This window comes from Balaenoptera acutorostrata, chromosome 7 (genome assembly GCF_949987535.1).
Source record: "Balaenoptera acutorostrata chromosome 7, mBalAcu1.1, whole genome shotgun sequence".
NCBI classification, from domain to species: Eukaryota; Metazoa; Chordata; class Mammalia; order Artiodactyla; family Balaenopteridae; genus Balaenoptera; species Balaenoptera acutorostrata.
This window is the reverse complement of record NC_080070.1, coordinates 11,817,339-11,837,000: the sequence shown is the minus strand read 5'-3', so window position 1 is coordinate 11,837,000 and position 19,662 is coordinate 11,817,339. Positions and strand designations below refer to the sequence as shown.

The following is a 19,662-nucleotide window of genomic DNA, read 5'->3' as shown; positions in this document are numbered from 1 at the left end:
AAAGATATTATAAAACATTACAAAACATTAAAAAATATTAATGGTAAGCTAAATAAATGGCATTATATACCAAGTTCTTAGATGGAAAAATTCACCTTGAAGAGAACATTTCTCCCAAAATTGAAACATAGAATTAATTCAGTATCAATAAAAATTCCAGCAAGTTTGTTTCTTTGCTTGTTTGTTTCCTGTTTTGAAGAACTTGACAAGTTTATTTAAATATTTATATGGAATATCAAAGGTCCAAGAATTGCTAAAAAAACTCTTGAATTAGAATGAAGAGGTGGGAGAATCTTTCCTACCAGATTTAAAGACTTATTATAAAACTATAGTAGTTAAAAACAATTTTGTGGGGCTTCCCTGGTGGCGCAGTGGTTGAGAATCTGCCTGCTAATGCAGGGAACACGGGTTCGAGCCCTGGTCTGGGAGGATCCCACATGCCGCGGAGCAGCTGGGCCCGTGAGCCACAATTACTGAGCCTGCGCATCTGGAGCCTGTGCCCTGCAGCGGGAGGGGCCGCGATAGTGAAAGTCCCGCGCACCGCGATGAGGAGTGGCCCCCACTTGCCACAACTAGAGAAAGCCCTCGCACAGAAATGAAGACCCAACACAGCCATAAATAAATAAATAAATAAAATAAATAAAGTAGCTATTAATTAAAAAAAAAAACAATTTTGTATTGATGTAGAGTTAGACAAATAGATAATCAGAGAGAGTAGGTAGCTTAAAACAAATTCATGCATATATGAAAAACTTGATTCATGCAGATCACTGGTGCTGGGACAGTTGATTATTCATATGGAGTAAACAGTATAACAGAAACTTCCAGGTGGATTAAGACATTGCCAAATACAAAACTTTAAAAACTTTTAGAGGAAAGTATAGTAAAATTGAAATTAAAATTCAAAACTTAATTCATTGGCAGAGATAGGCAGACATACGGAGAAAGAAAAACTAAGCACCAAACTGAAAGCAGATATTTGCAGCATATATGGTTAACTAGGGATTGATTAGCATCCAGATTATGTAAAGAAAGCATTCCAATAGACAATAAGAAAAATACAAACAACCCAATATGAAAATGAATGAAAGGAAGCAGAATTTCTTAGAGAGAAAGGAAAATAGCTCATCATTATATGAAAATATGGTCAGTTTCATTAGTTATCAGAGAAATGTTAATCAAAATCAAAACTGAATGCTATTTCATGCCTGCTAGACTGGCTAAAAATGAAGTTTGATAATACCAAACTGTGACAGGTATATGTAAAAACAGGAACTCCCATCTGTTGCTGGAGAGAGTGCAAACTGGCTCAACACTTTGGAAACAGTTTAGCAATAACCTAAGAAAGTTGAACATACACAAATCTTAAAACCCAGTATTCTACACCTAGGTGTACACTCCAGGGAACCAGAGTGAATGGGTGCACGTGAACCAGAGGGCATGTACAAGATAGTTAGAGGACATTATTTGTTAATATCCCCGGTAGTAGGCAGCCTTTAAAATGGCCCCCAATAATCGCTGCCTCCAGATATTCATGGTCTTGTTTAACCCCCTCCCTTTGAGTGTGGACTGAACTAGTGACTCACTTCTAATGAACAGAAGACGGCAAAAATGATGGGATGTCACTTTTGAGATTAGGTTACAAAAAGTCTCTGGCTTTTGTCTTTCTCCATCTCTGGAAGCCTTCACTCTGGTGGAAGCAAGCTGCCATGCTGATCCTATACAGAGGCCCATATGACAAAGAAGTGATGTGTCCAACCAAAGCCAGTGAGGCCAAGAGGCCTGCCAACAGTCATGTGAGTGAGCCTTAAAGGGGTTCCCTCCACCCAGCCTTGAAATGACTGTAGCCCTAGCCAATACCTTGCTTAGAGCCTGAGAAAGACACTGAGTCAGACTCCCAGCAAAGCTCCTCCTGGATTCTTGACCCACTGAAACTGTGAGACAATAGGCTTTTTGTTTGTCTGTTTTGTTTTAAAGCTGCTAAGTGTTGGGGTAATTTGTTACACAGCAATAGATAACTAATATAAACCCCAAAGGAACAACAACCAACAAATGTAGAATGAATGAATTATAGTAGACTCAAGCCATAAACAGTGAAAATGAAGGACTCATCAACTGGTGTGAACCTCAAAAACTTAAGAATACGTATGGTACAATGCCATTAATAAGAAAGTAAAAAATAGGGAAAGCCAACACATATATATGTTTTTGGAACATACACACAAATGGTAAAATTATAAAGGAAAGCAAAGGGATGATTAATACAAAAAATCAGGATAGATGTTATCTCTCAGGGAAGGGAGAAGGATAGGCATGACCTAGGATACAAAGGGGCTTCTAGGGTACTGCTATGTCCTATTTCTTGACCTAGGAGATGGTCAGGCACTCACTTTATTATCGTATATACCTTTCATTAATAAATTTTTAAAAAATCAAAGAAAAAAAGAAAGCAAAGTATTGAAGTCAATTCACAAATAAATATTTTGGGGTACAGAAGGATGGACAGATGGATGGATGGTCAGCTAGACATATGCTCTGTCTTTTGTCTAGTTAGACCTGCACTTCCTCCAAGAAGTTTCCATGATTATCTGATTCGTAAATTCTTTTCTCCTATGAGTAAGGCCTTCTCCCTCCATTTCAGGTTGAGCCAAGTCAGGGGCCAGCTCGGGTCTGTTTACCTGGGAACTGTTCAATCCAACCCTGACTGCCTCAGGCCAAAGGCACTGCAGACTAAAGAGTCCGCCCGACTCCCCGCACCCACTCTCCCGCACCTTGCCCCTCACCCCCCACCGCAGACACACTCAGAGCCTGAGGGCGCGTAGAGCACTTGGGGAGGAACGCACTTGCACCTTGCGGGCTTTGCAGAAGCAAGCCACCCCCAAAGAATTCAAGAGCAAGTCCCTGGGAGGTGAAATGACATCGCCTCCACGGTTCCTTTCAGCTGAAATGTCGACGGCTCCCTGCGGAGCACAAAAAAGCACAAGAAAACAGGGGGTCCTGCGCCTCCAGACCAGCAAGGGTGAGTAACAACGAAGCAAGAAGGGAACAGAGATGGAGCTGCAGGCAGACACCAGACAAGGAAACGAGAAGTAAACAGCAAGCAATCCTCGGTGGCACTCACCTGCTGCCTCCCCTTGGGTACCGCAGAGGCCCCACGGCAGCCCTCACGCCTCCCGGGCCCCACACAAACGCACGTCCCGGGCATCCGCATCGCCCACGTCGCCCGTCTCCCCGCCCGGCCACCCGCGCTCCGGACTGTGGCCTGTGTCACCGCCAGGCCTCTCCGGTCCAGAACCCATCGCGGGCCCACACTCACCCTTAGCCCCGCTATTCCCTGCAGCGCGGGTTGGGGGCAGAGAACACCGGCTAGGAGGGGGCGGCGGCGGTTCCCAAAGGGCAGGAGCTCCTCAGGCGAAAAGGGACTGGGCCGCTGACTGAGGACTGGGACGTAGAAAGGACGGGGTGGGGGGCCTAAGAGGGGGGCGGTCCCGGGATCTGATTGGTGGCCGCGGTGGTGGGGGCGGAGCCTGGCCGGCCACCCCAATCGCAGAGGCCCCGCTTTGTGTCAGTTTTTGCACGAAGATGCAGCCTTAAATTCAGGATGCAGACCCCAGCCCCTGCGCTGGGAGTGCAGCAGGGCAATTTGTTGAACAAGAAATCCGTCAGACTATGAACAAGTGAGCGGTTGAAAATAATAATATATTTTCATATAGTATAATGCACAATTATTTCCAAGGACGAGTTAAGTCTATGGGTCCTAGACATATTTTTAATTAAAAGAATGAAGTTGCCTTAAAATGGAGGGTATGGTTACGTGCTTATATAAAAAGAAAACAATCTCACGGTGCTTATATAGGGCGAAGGGCTAAGAATGAAGAAGTTGGCTATTGATACTTACCTTCATAACCACTTAATTTTTAAAAAATATCACATGTATTGTTTTATAAACCAAATAAAACAGGAAGGTGTTAAAATTTTTTTCTGACCAACAAATAGGTGACAGATATTGGGCATGAGGGAGAGATAGAAAGGTGTAGCTGTTGAAAGCCTGAACTCTGAAGCCACTGCCACATCTTCTACTTACCAGCTGGGGAGTGCATTCCTTTCCTATGGGTGCCCTAACAAATGACCACGAACTTAGTGCCTTGAAACAACACATTTGCTATCTTGCAGCTCTGTAGGTCAGAAGTCCAGCGAGTGAGCATCTCACTGGGTACATCAGGGTGTAGGCAGGGCTCCCAGTTCCTTCTGGAGGCTCTAGGGGAGAACCTATTTCCTTGCCTTTTCCAGCTTCAAGAGGCTGCCCAAATTCTTTGGCTTGGGCCCCTTGCTCTGTCTTCAAAGCCAACAATCTCATCCCTTGGATCTCTGTTTCTGTCATCACATCCCATTCTCTGCTTCTCCTCTTTCATTTGTTTCTGAGTGAGTTTGACCTGTTCCTTTGTGTCCTGGACCCAGCAGGCATCCCTCAGTTCTAAATCTACTGCCCTTTTTATGCTCATTTCCTTCGGTCTTTCTGTTCATCTTCTCCCTTTTACGTTGTTCATCTTTGTCCCCCAGATAATTTAGTTTTTTACGGGTAGGAAGTGTTGTGGGTAGAACATCTTATCACCAGAACACTTGCGTTGTTCTACTGCTGCTGAAAAGTCTGCTGCTTCTCAGAGTTGTTGACATACATGTGACATGTGTGAGAAGGACGTTCTAAACTCCCAGGGGCTGTCAGGTAACTTCCCAGTCTTCGTGGGCTCCTCTCTCCCTCCTTTCTTCTTCAGGCCCTGCCCAAGCCCAGACTTTCCTCCCCATGCCCAGAGCCAGTCTGCAAAGAGCATGTCGGTGACGTCAGAGGAGGAGGGGCGAGGGGCCTGTGGGTGGGGGGAGGCAGCAGGGGGAGGAGAGGAGCTGAGCAGAACTGCCTGGTCCCCATTGGCAGGGAATTTGCTGGCTGAAGTCCACGTAGTCTGCTTGTGTTTGCAGGCTGGAGGAGGTTCACAGGCTGCACTGGCCTTGTCTCCTGCCAGCCCCCAAAACACACACACACACACTCACAGCAAAGCCTAAAGGACTGGGCCAGTGATCTTGGCCTCAGGGATTTTGTACTGAAACCACTGGAGCCTAATTAGACATCTGAATGTCCAGGGCATGCTGCATCTCCACCTATGCGCACCCTTTCTGCTGCCTGTGTTTCAGTATTCCTTTTTTGATAAAGGTGGAGACTGGAGGAGATGCTTTAGCTCTGAAACTCTGTGACCAGTTGCACAGCAAAAACAACCCCAGCTGAAAATGGTGGGCTCTGCTGCTGTGTCTGGGAAGAGAGTGCGGGCAGGCAGGCATGTACTTGCCTTCTGACTGTCAGTTTTTGAGAGGAGGAGGGGTATGGCAAGAGAGAAATGCAGCTGTCTTGGCAGAGAGAACGAGAAAGAGAGAAAGCTCAAGGCCAAGGAACCCAGGTCTTTTAGCAACGCTCAGTCTGCAATCCCTCAACACCCATCTGCATCCACCGGGTCCCCCAGGATGCCCCACTCAACTGCACAAACATTGGCTTTTCCCTTCACCTTCAAAGGACTTTGTAGTCAGAAACTACCCCTCTGTGCCTGGGTTGCCGGGTTGCTCACTTCTGGAAACCTCTGAGAAGTGCACCCCGTTGTCTGCCCTCCGATCCCAGGTCAGGCCTGGTAGGGTAGTTCTGAGGGAGATCAGACTTTGCAGGGAAGTGAGGGGACTCATGACATGCTGGGGTTTCGCGTAAAGGAGGCATGGGAGAAGGGAGCAGAGGTTGTGCTGTGAACACAAAGGCTGACCCTCCCCTGAGTAGGAGGGAATTCTTCCTGCCTTCAAACTGGGATGTGGCCTTTTGTCCTGCCTGCGAACTCCAGCTGGACCATGGGCTCTTCCTGAGTGTTGTGCCTATTGACCTTCAGACTGGAGTTACACCCTCCACTTCCCTGGGCCTGCAGCTTGCAGACTCACCCTGCAGACTTTGAGACTTGCCAGCCTCCATAACTGTGGGAGCCAATTCCTGATAATATCAATAAATCTCTCCCTATCTATCTATCTATCTATCTATCTATCTATCTATCTATCTATTCATCCATCTATCCTGTTGGTTCTGTTTCTCTGGAGAACTCTGACTAATACGGCCCCCACCTTCTCCTGGGTTATTCATTTGGAACTTGCTGACCAGCACTATGTGCACCCCCCGTGCCCCCCGCACTGCTCCCAGTCTCTACATGGCTCTGCTGCTGGTCACTCCTGTTAACTCCTGAATACAAGCCCCTCACAGGGGCTCCTCTTTATTCACAGAAGCGAAGGGTGAACTCAGGACAGGCCTTACTCCATGTGTTTCCTCGTGCTTTTTTTCTCCTCACCACCCGTTAGAGATCTATGTTGTATAGCAAACGGACTTCCATTGTGGAAGGGGGAGATTTCAGTACACTGATTGTAACTCTTCACCCTAGTCTGGGATAAAACCCCAAGGGAATCTGCTACAGGAGAGTCTTTATGGTTGCTTCCTTCTCTCCCCATTTTTTCCCTCATCTCCTCATACGTCCCTCCCTATGGACTTTTATAGGGACTAAAATAGATGTTTAAAATGGAATTATTACAAACACCAACGCAAAGAAGAAAATTTTTAAAGCTCAAGCTTGGAATATTTTGTGTTTGGAAATCAAGTTTGCTCAGTCTTAAGTAGGAACTTCACTGAGAAATAAATATAATCAAATTAGGAACAGTGGGAGGATGGGAGAAAACTGGAGGAAGACTGATTAAGCTGGAGAATTTTTTTTAAAAAGAAAGGTTAAGTGCTATCTTTTTTTTTAGGATAATGACTTCCTCATTTTTATGAAAGCAATAAATGCATAAATAGATGGGGAAAAAAGGAAAAACATAAAGAGGATCATACTGTACATACTATTTTTAATTTAAAAGGTATCTGTCTTAGATAGTTCGGGCTGTTATAACAAAAATATAGACTGGGTGAATTAAACAAGAAATATTTATTTCTCACAGTACTGGAGGCTGGGAAATCCAAGATCAAGTTGCCAGCAGATTTGGTGTCTGGCAAGAACCGTATTCCTGGTTCATAGATGGTGTCTTCTTGATGTTCTCACACGGCAGAGAAAGAGAGCTCAGATTTCTTCATCCCCTTCCTAGAGCACTAATCCCATTTTTGAGGGCTTCAACCTCATAGCCTAATGACCTCCATCACATTAGGGTTTAAGATTTCAACATATGAATTCTGGGGGACACATTCATTCCATAACAGTATTACTTTTAAGCTAACTTGAATTCAACAAAGAAGATGAAGAATTGCTCAGGTAAATGTTTCTCTACAACAAGAACATCTGAAATAATAAGTGTTCTGCACCAGGGTTTTCTCCACTGGGCTGGGTGTGTCCTCTACTTGTGGCATGATACTTTTGAACCCTGGGAAACCATGAGTGCTGCAGGTTTCCCTGTTCTCTGCCAAGACCATGATGGAGGTAGAGAGAAGTTTCTACATCTGAAAGATTGTACTCTGACTTTTTCCAGGGCTACTCACCATGTCATTCCACTGTCTCAGGACTGGATGATAGCAGTGAGAATTCTTAGCATTTTATACAGTCACCTTCTTCCCTCAGTACAATTTCTCAGCCTCTGCTGGGGCTGTTAGCAACATGAGTGAGGGTAGTGTTTAAACATTATTCCAGGATGAACCAAAATCTAATTTTTTGTAGAGGCAGGATCTGGAAGCTGGCTTCAAATACCCATTTTTATATAAGACATGGCTAGAAGAGAGCCTGGTATATAGCAAGGGCCATGCATTTATTATTAAATTATATTCACTTTCAGAAGTTTATGAAATGAGGTTGTGCCCCCATTCCTTCTTGTACTGATAAGAAATATTTCTTTTGCGCTTTTACACCTTTCTTTAAATTAATTTCATTACATATTGATGGAAGGGAATTTTGTGATCTGGCCTCCTTCTGCCATCTTTACTTGGAAATTCCTACAGCTGCCATCTAACAGAAGTAAGCATTTATGCTAAGCAACACGTTTCTGGAAGGATTTCATCTATTTTCTTTTATAGAATTCTGAAGTGATCACACTTTTTACATTAACTTAAAAAAGTTTTATGGGTCATTTTTCTCTTAGTCTCTCAAATAAATAGTCTCTCTACCCTAAATCTGCAGTCTCTTTCTTTTGCTCTCTGTCTGTCTCTCTTTAAATCCCATTTAGAAATTCAAATAAGGTGTTTTGAAGAAAGAAAAAAAATAACCTAACATCCTTCTAAGGGAAGAAAAACAATCTATTTTAAAGCAGGATCCAAAAAAAAAAAAAAAGTCTTGACACTTTTTTTGGTCCAGGCTCAGGCTGGGACACTCTTGGGGAGGCACTCTCAGACATTCGTTGGCTTATAGAAGTTACTGATGATGGCACTACCAGAGCCTGGGGGCATGGGAGACTCCAAATCCACTCATTTTCCTCTACCTAGCTTCTTCCCAGGCCCCCATTCCCTCAGATTCAGGGCCTGGATTTTAGGCATGTGACCCTGGGCAAGTCAGATTTAGGCTGGCCATTCCTGGAGGAAGCTCCCAGATCCTGAAGACACTAGGGGTCTGCCTCAACAGAGCTTGGGGCAGGGGAAGCCTCCCAACTCATCCATCTGTCTTGAGCCAGCCAGCTGCTCTACCCTCATCCCTTTCAACCAGGGCCTGAATACTAGGCCAGCAAGTCCCAGAGGGGCTGGAAGCTGACCTAGACTTGTGTGTTCTGAAAGGCAGGAGACTCCAACAGACCCTTGGATGTAAGGGAAGCCTGTTTTCTCAACCCACCCACATCCCTTAAGCTAACTGCAAGTTCTTCCCCGAACCCATCACACTCTAGGGTCTCCATGTCTGGTCTAGTAATGGTCAATCCATGTTCATAGTGACCCTCTTTATCTAGAAGGTATCCTCTGCCCTCAATCTCTGCTGTTGCCCAAAACAAAACAAAACAAAACCCCAAACCTCTATGTTTTGATTTGCTTATGGATAGAAAAATTAACATCCTCACTAAGTTAGATACCCATGTGGATTAACTAAAAAACATCCCTAAGAAATGGTGCAACCTACCAACGTGACTGATGCACTTCCAATGGCAGGTGCAGCAGGGCTGAAGAGGTCAAACCCAAACCTGGGTATGCAAACACTGTGATTATGTGAGGGTTTGGCTTCAGGGTATAAATCCTATTTATATCCTGCTTTTTTTCCAACTAAAATGTGTGTGTGTGTGTGTGTGTGTGTGTGTGTGTGTGTGTGTTTTCATTACATTTTCTGACTGGTCATTGCTAATCTGAAGGAATGCTACTGATTGTTTTTAAAGAAACTATCAAGAATGATATTAGTTATTGATTTAAAATTGATATAATATTTATCAGGTTAAGGAAATATCTTTTTATTTCTTAGTGTACCCAAATATATAAAATCTGGAATGGGTGAAGCATCTTATTGAATTTCTTCTGTTTTTTTCTTAGTGATCCAGTAGATTTCCAGATTTGAACTTCTTACATTGGAGGAATGTATGTACTTGGTTATAGTAAATTCTGTTTTCATTAAGCTGTTATACATTTATTAAGCTGTTTATATTTATTTAGAAATGAAACTCTATTTTTCTGGGATATCTAGGTACAGAGTTCTGTGGAATACCAATTGGGGACAAATTGGTCTATGGGTTTGTTTTCTTGTTCTAACTTTGCCAGGTTTACTACCAAAGCTATGTTAACTATATAGAATCTAGACATGAATAAAGCTTTGTCAATATTTTGGTTTATTTATAAAATACTAAAATAACATATTTTTCATGATTATAAAACTACCACATGTTCATTACAGAAAATTGGGAAAATACCAAAAATCAGAGAACAAAAATATTTGTCACCTATATGTATTCCCAATATTAGAGATAATTGTGGTTAACATTCTAATCAATTTTAATTTATCTATATAGGTATCTATCTTAGATTTATGTATATTCAGATATTTATAAAATTGAAATTATCGTGTGTATTGTGTACAGTTCTATGTCGTATTCTTTTCGCCATGATTTACATTTTGGACATTTTACCATGTCATTAAATATTCTTTAAACATATTCTTTTAATAGCTGTATAACAGTTCAACTCATTTACTGAAATTATACTTAATTATTTTCCATTTTGAAATTAGGTTATTCCAGAAATTTGCTAGTCAAAATAGTCTGGTTAAAAACATCTGTTTTACTTACATCTTGATCTGCATTCTGATTATACGATGGATTCCTTGAAGCATAAGTAATGAGCCAAAAGACATAGCCTTTAGAAGATTTTTGATACATAGTGCCAAATTATCCTCTAGAAATGTTTTATATATTTCAGCTCAACATAAATGTATCCATCTGGACTTCCAATGGACTGAATATCTTCTTTTCTAAACATTATGTAGTATTTCCACATGTTGACTGAAATCCGTTTTCGTATAGTTTGAAACATGTGTGGCCTAATGGGCTTTTCTCTCCTTTCTCTCCTTCCCGGGTCCAACACATGTAGATCCTAAAATGAGAGAAAGGCATATTTTGAAATATAAGCTAGTGTATGGGGACGTTAGGAAGATTTACTATCTTAAAATCAGATTTGCAGTTGATATATCTGCTGCTCACAACTGCAGATGGCAGTGCCGGGCACAGCAATCTCTGCACACGCCCGCTGCCGCCACCTTCAATTGCAGTGTCCTGTGCAGCCTCTCTGCACACGGCCCCCGGTCGCCATCTTGGATTGCACCGTCACGTGCAGCCTCTCTGCACACGGCCCCCGCTCGCCATCTTGGATGCAATGTCGTTCGCCTCACTTCTGCACACGCCCGCCTGAGGCGAGGTGCTGGCGGCAGCCATTCCACACTAGGAACTCTGGTCGGAAGAGCCGGGTGCGAGGCCTCTGCACGGTGACCCGCTGTGAGCAAGTGAAACCGGACTAAGCACAAGGAAAAAAAAAAGGTTAGGCTTTATTTTATTACCCAGATTGTATTTTTATTGTCAGGAAATAGTTAATGGGCTTCCCTGGTGACACTTCTGGGGCAGAACATGGGTTGAAAACGGCCCGGATACTTCAGGGGGACATTTGTGAAGCTGTGCAGTGAGGTGTGATGGGGGATGTAGCCGCCTCGCTTCCTCTGTCTCCCCAGAGAGGCTCTGTCCAAACGAAGTCATGGTGTGGGGCTCTGCGTTCAGACCTCGGTTTTCTTGGGAGGAGCGGGTGCCGGTGCCGGGGACGGTTACCCGTGAGCAGGCCAGTCTTTTGTTTGCCGTGTTGCTGGGCGCCTGGTAGGAGAATGAAGCGAATGGAAATTCCAGCCACACAATGATATTTTCTCTGTCTAATGTGTCCCGTTCCTGCTTCTACTCTGCGACGGAGGCTTTGCTTCTGTCTCCCCGCAGTCCAGCTGGATTGAAAATGAAGGTCACTCTCTCCCGCCCCTTTGCCCTCCATCTCGCTCCCTCGGGCCGGGTCTTCGGCTCCTCCCCGTGGGCCTGGCCTTCTGCCCAAAGCGGGGATTTGTCCCGAGAGGCACCGGAGCTTACTTTGTCCTTTACTTGTCTTTTCTTTCCTGGTGAGGATTTGTTTCTGTTCCCTCTTCCTTTGTCACTTTTCCAGCTTGAAATACATCCCTCGCTGTCATTTTGCAATTCTCAGAACTAGAAAGAAAACCAGTAGGAAAATAGAAAAATGGCATTAACCTGTTATTATCATAATTATTGTTCCTTTTATAGCTAAGTCTTGAGGAAGCATCTAATTGTAACTGGCTTTTGGGGACAGCAGTGAACAAGCGTAGTTTTTGTACAGAAATGCCCTTGGTTCTTAGGAAGTTGAGGGTTTGACACCAAGAGCCATGGACACTCACATACAATGGAAGTGACCAAGTGTCCTAATTTTTTTTTTAATTTTTATTTATTTATTTATTTAGTTTTGGCTGTGTTCGGGTCTTCGTTGCTGTGCTTGGGCTTCCTCTAGTTGTGCGGCAAGCAGGGGCTACTCTTTGTTGCGGAGCACGGGCTCTAGGCGCGTGGGCTTCAAGTAGAGCTTGCGGGCTCTAGAGCACAGGCTCAGTAGTTGTGGTGCACGGGCTTAGTTGCTCCGTGGCATGTGGGATCTTCCCGAACCAGGGCTCGAACCCATGTCCCCTGCATTGGCAGGCGGATTCTTAACCACTGCGCCACCAGAGAAGTCCCCCAAATGTCCTAATTTTATTGGGTAAATCCTAACTTCCTTCTGCCTTTGATCCCCCATCCGTTCTGTGAGACCCTAGGCAGGTCTCTTGAGCTCTCTTGGCTTCAGGTGAGGCTGATAAGATCTTAGCTGAAGTCAGGGGCAGGACCTCATCATCTCTGAAGGCCCTTCAGTGCTGAGATCTACAATTCTGTGAATACTCTTTACTCAAAGATCCCAGAAACAAAGTCACAATCCAGCAAAATTTCAGAATTCCCACTGTCCACAGAAGTGTTCTGAGATAAGAAGAAATGCTAAAGAAATGAGATCGTATGTAAGTCAGAATACAGATCTCTAAAATAGAGAGGACTGAGAAAATGCATACCAGATTTCTGTCTATTAGGCAATGGGCAAAAATTCTAATTATGCAATGAGATTATACAGAGTTTTCTGTAAGGCAATAATAAAGTTCCTAAAAATGTGACCAGGTTCAGCTAAGGCACAGACAGGAGGCATTTAGAGTCAAACACAACTGACTGACTCACTGGCATAACCAGGCTCAGAGCTGTTTGGGGTTCTTTTTGCTAATGTATAATTGAAATGGAAGAGGAGGAAGCCAAAGCCAGGGAGAAATATGAGACTCAAGATAGAACTGCTGAGACTGCATCTTAGACCCAAGCTCAAGTCTCAGAGTATGATGGACAAGGTGACAGGCGGAACTGATGGTGGCTCTTTGCTTCTAAAGGCAGAGAGGACTGAGATGCAGCAAACCCCACCTTGGCCGGGGGGAGGATTCAGGTGGAAAGGACATCTCAACTTTTGTTATTCATGAAGACTGGATGGACATGAGATCACAAACTTTACTCTCCTGTAGGGATTTCACTTTAGTACTGAAGTTAAACAAAGTGTCTTAATAGTCAGTTGGATAATTTTGTTAAATAGATGTCGGGCATTTGGATCAGAGACCGGCCCAATTCATTATTGATCACACAACCTCCCTGACCTTTGGAGATTCCATTATCTCCTCTGAAGAATTTGGCACTACCTATGCTTCTAAGTGGAATTACCTAGAATGTGTGGCTGGAAGTGGTTTTGCATGCATCTTGATGACAAAATGAAATGCATCTCTATCTGTGCAAATCTACCTGTATTAGGTCCTATAAAGCACTTGGTTGTTGCTTTACAAGAAAATATGGGAATTTATGAGTTTTTCTTGCTATGAACACTTGCTTCATTTATGATCAATTTATACTCCACAACTTAAGTGTTATTCTATATACAAACACTTCATTTCAATTAAACTTTTTATTGAAAGTTGAATTTCAGAGCAATATCTCTGAAGAAAATTTAGCCACAATTAGGCTTCCAAATTAAATTTAAAATTCAACTGCTTGTGTTATTATCTATGTGAAAAACTCAACAAAGATGGCAGGACCATTAAGGCCTATATTTCAGATGGTTAAATTTACATATGCCCAGGCAATAGTGACTCCATGATGATTCACTCCTCTGCCTAGAAGACGGTAGGTTCTTTTGATATTGGATACTTTAAAATGTAGAGAAAACCAACTATCATTTTATTAGAAATATAGAAGACAAAGGAATATGTAAAATGGCAACAGGTGTTGCATTTAATTGTCATTATCTCTTTAGTCTTCAGTCTAGAACAGTTCTTCAGTCTTGCACATTATGATCTTGAAACTTTTGAAGACTACGGCAGGAATTTTATATATTTTCCATTTGAATTTCTCTGCTATTTCCTTGAGATTAGTTTCAGGTTATGCATTTTGGCAAGAGTATCACAGAAATGATGCTGAGTTCTTAATTCTATTGGATGTTACATAATTTCAACTTATCCCTTTACTAATGATATTTATGTTCATTACTTGATTAAGTTGGTGTCTGCCAAGCAGTTGAGAAGTTGTTTCATTTTTTTTTAAAGGAATTCCTTTATTTTTATTTTTTATTTATTTTTGGCTGTGTTGGGTCTTCATTTCTGTGCACGGGCTTTCTCTAGTTGCGGTGAGCAGGGGCCACTCTTCATCGCGGTGCAAGGGCCTCTCACTATCGCGGCCTCTCTTGTTGCGGAGCACAGGCTCCAGACGCACAGGCTCAGTAGTTGTGGCTCACGGGCCTAGTTGCTCTGCGGCATGTGGCATCTTCCCAGACCAGGGCTCGAACCCGTGTCCCCTGGATTGGCAGGCAGATTCTCAACCACTGCGCCACCAGGGAAGCCCGAGAAGTTGTTTCTTTAGCAAAAATCTCTCATTTAGTTCTTTTACAATACAGTCCTCTAATGCTATTTTAGTTTAGTGCACCCCACCTTATAACCCCACAAACTCACTTTTTCCAAATGTGGTGGCAATGACATACCTAAGGCCACTGACCTGGCTTTATTTGTATTTGCACAATTTTGGTGTCATGTTAGCCTTCTTTATTTGATTATTTAGAACACTTTTCTTACCTTTTTTCTTTTTCGTTTTAAGATTTATTTATTTTTGGCTGCGTTGGGTCTTCGTTGCTGCACGCGGTCTTTCTCTCGTTGAGGCGAAGGGGGCTACTCTTCATTGCAGTGCACGGGCTTCTCATTGCAGTGGCTTCTCTTGTGGAGCACGGGCTCTAGGCATGTGGGCTCAGTAGTTGTGGCTCGCGGGCTCTAGAGTGCAGGCTCAGTAGTTGTGGCGCACGGGCTTAGTTGCTCCGCGGCATGTGGGATCTTCCCGGACCAGGGCTTGAACCCGTGTCCCCTGCATTGGCAGGCAGATTCTCAACCACTGTACCAGCTGGGAAGCCCTTACCTTTTTTTTTGATATGCAGTATCGCTTGTTCTCAATTTATATGTAGGAACATTGTACTGTTGGTTTCTAATATCTCACTTTGAACATACAAATTAATGTGCAGAAAGTATATTTCTTCAAGTTTATACAACCGTTTATAAGGAAGACTAATTAGATAAATCCTTTTATTCTATATAAAAACAAAATATATGTGTTAGAATTATTTGTCTAAATTAGGTTGTTAGGGAATCATATATAAAATGCAATTTTGATTTTCAAAAGAGAAGAAGGACTTGACGGGAGTGTAGGAAGAAAGTGAGATGGCAAAAGCAGACGGGAGAGGAAAGCTTCGTCCACATCTGCCATCATGAGTGGAGGCTGCACCCGGGTCTGGATGCCACGTGTATGAGTGCTAGGTGGCGGATTGCCATCTCCAGTCCCTCCAACATGTGTAAACAGGGGGGTGGGTATACTCAGCTCCAGGGGCTATGTAGCAGAAAGAGCAGATGGAAGGTAGCAAACTTGGGAACTCCTGCCTGTGTTCCATCCTTAATTCCTTTTGTGATGCTGTCCGTTTTCTTCTCTGGACCTCAGTTTTCATGCCTTGTGGGGAAAAAAGGGATATGTCAGGACTGTGAAATTCTGAGATGAGAAATAAGGCGCAAGAGTAACACAAGTGGAGTACAATAGAAACAGATAATCATCAAGAAAACTTTTGCCCACTTTGGGCTTACAGTCTCTAACCCAGAGACACACCTTCCTACGTTCCACACATTCACAAAGGTCCGAGATTCCAACCACATGAGTGCTCAAAGACTGCTTTCCTCCCCACCCCCACCCAAGGAACTTTCCATCTGTCCTCTCATGCTTGACACCTGTTAAGCTAAATTTGCCATATTCCTGAAACTCTTAGAGGTAAAATCTCCCTCTTTTGTGCTGCTCTTCCCACTCAGAATGTGCTTAGATGGAGATTCATTGTGAGAGAAGTGATGAAGAGACAGATAAACAGCCTGCAGTTTTAAAAAGTAGGAAAAGAGAGTTATTATCCATAAAAGCCTCTTGTTCCTGCTGGGCTTCACTGGAGGCCCGAGGAGGGCGTTCTCTGTGGAGACGCTTCTGATTCAACAAGATTTATAGACACAGCTCTTGGAGCTCCTATGCTTAAGAAACTCATAAAGCTGGATGCAAAGAAATTACAAAACTATTAAAAAATATTTTAATCTTATTAAAATGTGATTTTTCTTCTTTTAAAGAATCAAGTCTGACATAGCTTTCTCACTGAAGTGCTGTCAGAGACATTCTGCACAGCTGGAGGTGGCGAGTTCCAACAGGGTTTTGAAAATTATCACCAAGGGGCTTTCAGGTAAAGGAGCGTACAGGAGAAGGAAGAAGGTTGTTTTGCATTAAAATACATACATACATACATACATACAATTAAAAAGCTGAGCTGCCTTCTAGGAATGGAAAGAATTAGTCATGGGCGTGGGCTCTCCAATGGCATTAGGAACACCGTGCTTTTACCTGCCCACAGAACTTCTCTGTTTCAGGGGATCGGGCAAGCAGAAAAAATTTCCTTTAGTCATACTAACACAAAATCAAACCTGTTCTTTCAGTGAACTTCAAATACCAACAAGACAAATAGATGACTGTATTGACAGAGGAAGGAAAGCAGTTTAAAAAGGCTGTCTAAAGAGATTATAATTAACAGCTTCCCTAATTATCCATGTGGCTCACCATGTTCCGTGGATGGTCTTTCACCTTAGAGCAAATTTGGGGCTCAGTTTAGGGGCTAGGGGTGAGGGAAGGTTGATATCTTTAAATTTCAAAGATTATTTAAATGCCTCCTTCTGTGGTAGGAGACTGAAAGAATATCTAAAGGAAAAATAAAGGTGTGGACCAAAAATTAAAGCCGAAAGTGAAATATTTCCATTAAGAATTTAAACAGATAGGCAGAAAGATAAAAATAAACCTCCCATCATTACAAGATCCAAAGAAAGCTACTCTTAACCTTAAATATTTTCTTCCTTTTCCTATTTTTAAAAACATAGTTGCAAATTGGGTTTAATTAATTAATTAAATCTTTCAACAATTATTAAAACTTTTTTTTGGAAATACTTGTAGATTCACAGGAAGTTGTAAAAAGATGTACAGAGCATTTCTGTGTACCCTTCACCTAGTTTTCCCTAATGGTAACATTTTGTGTAATTATAGTACAGTATCACAGCCAGGAAACAGACATTGGTACAATCCACAGAGCTTGTTCAGATTTCACTAGTTTTATATTCACTTATTTGTGTGTATGTACAGTATAAATAGTTCTGTGCTGTTTTTATCACGTGTGTACATTTGTGTAACCACCACAATCAAGGTACAGAACTGTTCCATCACCACAAAGCTTCCTCATGCCACCCCTTTCCAGCCACATGCACCCTAACAACATACAATTTTAATTTTTGCACAGTTTCACTGTTATGGCCCTAGAAAAATATTATTGAACAAGCAAAAGTCCCTGCTCTATTGAGAAGAGACAGAAAATAAACAATTTTAAAAAATGAATACAGGCATATCTTGGGAATATTGCATGTTCAGTTCCAGACCACCACGATGAAGTGAACATTGAAATAAAGGGAGTCACATGAACTTTTTGGTTTCCAGTGCACATAAAAGTTAATGTTTACCCTGTACTGTAGTCTATTAAGTGTGCAATAGCACTATGTCTAAAAAAATTACATACCTTAATTAAAAAATACTTTATTGCTTAAAAAATGCTAATCATCATCTGAGTCTTCAGGGAGTCATAATCTTTTTGCAATAGTAACATCAAAGATCACTGATCACAGATCCCCATAACAAATATAGTAATAATGAAAAATTTTGAAATACTGCAAGAATTACCAAAATGTGACACAGAGACACCAAGTGAGCAATTGCTGTTGGAAAAATGGCGCCGATAGATTTGCTTGATGCAGGGTTGCCACCAAAACTTAAATCTGTAAAAAATGCAGTAACTGGGAAGCTCAGTAAAATGAGGTATGCCTGTAGAAAAAAAAATCAAAAGGCTTTTAAGGACTGGAAAGAACTAGTCATGGGTGTTTTCATGATTTTAGGAAAGGCATACCTCTATGAATCTAAGAAGCTGTATTCTGGGTTTCAGGTGGACGAGACAAAAAGATTGAGGAGATTGACAGCAGGAAATACTGAAGATTTTTCCAGATAATGAAGGTAGATAGAAAAACAAACTAAATATATCTTTTCAATTAGCTCTCAATGCTTAAGCTAGGAAATTGACTCTGGCAGGGACAGAAGGCAGGCATTGAAAACTATCAGAGAGGCAATTGCTGACATAGCTTGAAGTAATTTTCCTGATTATCTGTGGTGAATCATCCTTTTATAGGGCAAAGCTGTCCTGTTGGTGCATTCAGGTCAGGGCAAGACAGTGAACTGAGATTGGTGCCTTGAAGTTTCAAGGGTTAATCTTTGAGACATTTCTTTGAGGGTCTCCTCCCTGTGGTTATAGCCTGGGCCCAAGCTTTTTAAAGAAATATCAGATGGACAAACAAAAAAGGAAACTTGCTCTTTTTCTTTCTTCTCTATGGCATTTTAACAGATAATTGGAAAGAAGAAAAAACCCAGTCATTATACCACTCCTGTTATTCACCAAGTTTCCACATATATCATCATCATCCAGTATTCATAGTTGCAAGCAATAGATGTAAACTTTGGCTAGTTAAAGCAGAAAACACATTTATTAAGGGGTACAAAATAGCTCACATAGTCTCTCAGAATCAGGCTTGGAGTTGACCAGTGTCATGCAAAATGGTCAAAAATCATTCTGCAGAACTGATTCCATGAGGACACCACCCCAAAAGTCTTTCGTGGGCCTGGACAGTGTAGTGTGTGCTGGACTTGCTACAGCTTCTACTGCCAGCCTTATGACATTTAATTCTGGGCAGTTCCTCCCTCTACCGTTACTGGTCTTTGTGCCAAATTCTGGCACGAAAGCACCTGAGCGACAGAGCTTGGGTCACGCCTGTGCCCCGGCTGCAAGGGATGTTGAGAACATTCTAGCCTCTGATGAGGGAGGATACCCCAAACAGAGAGGGAATATTCAGATGCGGGTTAAAAAACATATTTCCTTCTTACAACCTAACAACTCCTCCCCTGTAAAAAGCTCTCTCTCGTCTACCACAATGCACAGCTCAAGTGCACTAGCTGACTTCTCCAGTGGTGTCAAAGACTCATCCATCTCTGAGACCAGAATTCCTGGAAGGACCCTACTCCTTCTCTAGAATGTGAAAATCCTCTCTGGATATTCTGTAATTGGTGGGATAATGTGAAAAATGCGGCACCATAAGCACACCCTATATGTAAGAGGGGGAAAGGAGATGAAAGAAGAAAACGAGTCAAATATACAAATGCACACAGGACACATCAAGGAAGAAAATGTGTGAAGATGCTAAATCCTTATTTCTGTGACCGGGATTGAGGTCACAGTATTTGTGACTTTTGTCCACCATCTGTCCCATGATATCTTTACCCTTACCCAGCTTCACTGCTTGTTTCACTTCACCCAGAGAGTCAACCAATGTTCATTCTGAGAAAACAGAAATGTTGAGAGTGGGCATTACCTATGTAGAAACATAATATCGTGTACCACAGAGTCTATCTGTTGACTTCTGTTTTTCTCTTTTT

The 19,662-nt window shown here is 42.4% G+C and overlaps 2 protein-coding genes across 2 annotated transcripts in view; one reads left to right on the top strand and one right to left on the bottom strand.

Annotated features, from left to right (window-relative positions):
• LOC103014939 (TRPM8 channel-associated factor 1) overlaps window positions 1–3,455 on the bottom strand; it is a 44,635-nt gene extending 41,180 nt beyond the window's left edge. Inside the window, exon 1 of the mRNA XM_007184670.3 lies at window positions 3,317–3,455. The gene's annotated coding sequence lies outside the window, so the exon portion shown is untranslated. The remainder of the gene's footprint in view (window positions 1–3,316) is intronic.
• Window positions 3,456–10,887: 7,432 nt separating this feature from the next.
• Window positions 10,888–19,662, top strand: part of LOC103014113 (olfactory receptor 6B1) — an 86,154-nt gene continuing 77,379 nt past the window's right edge. The window contains exon 1 of the mRNA XM_007184668.2: window positions 10,888–10,983. The gene's annotated coding sequence lies outside the window, so the exon portion shown is untranslated. The remainder of the gene's footprint in view (window positions 10,984–19,662) is intronic.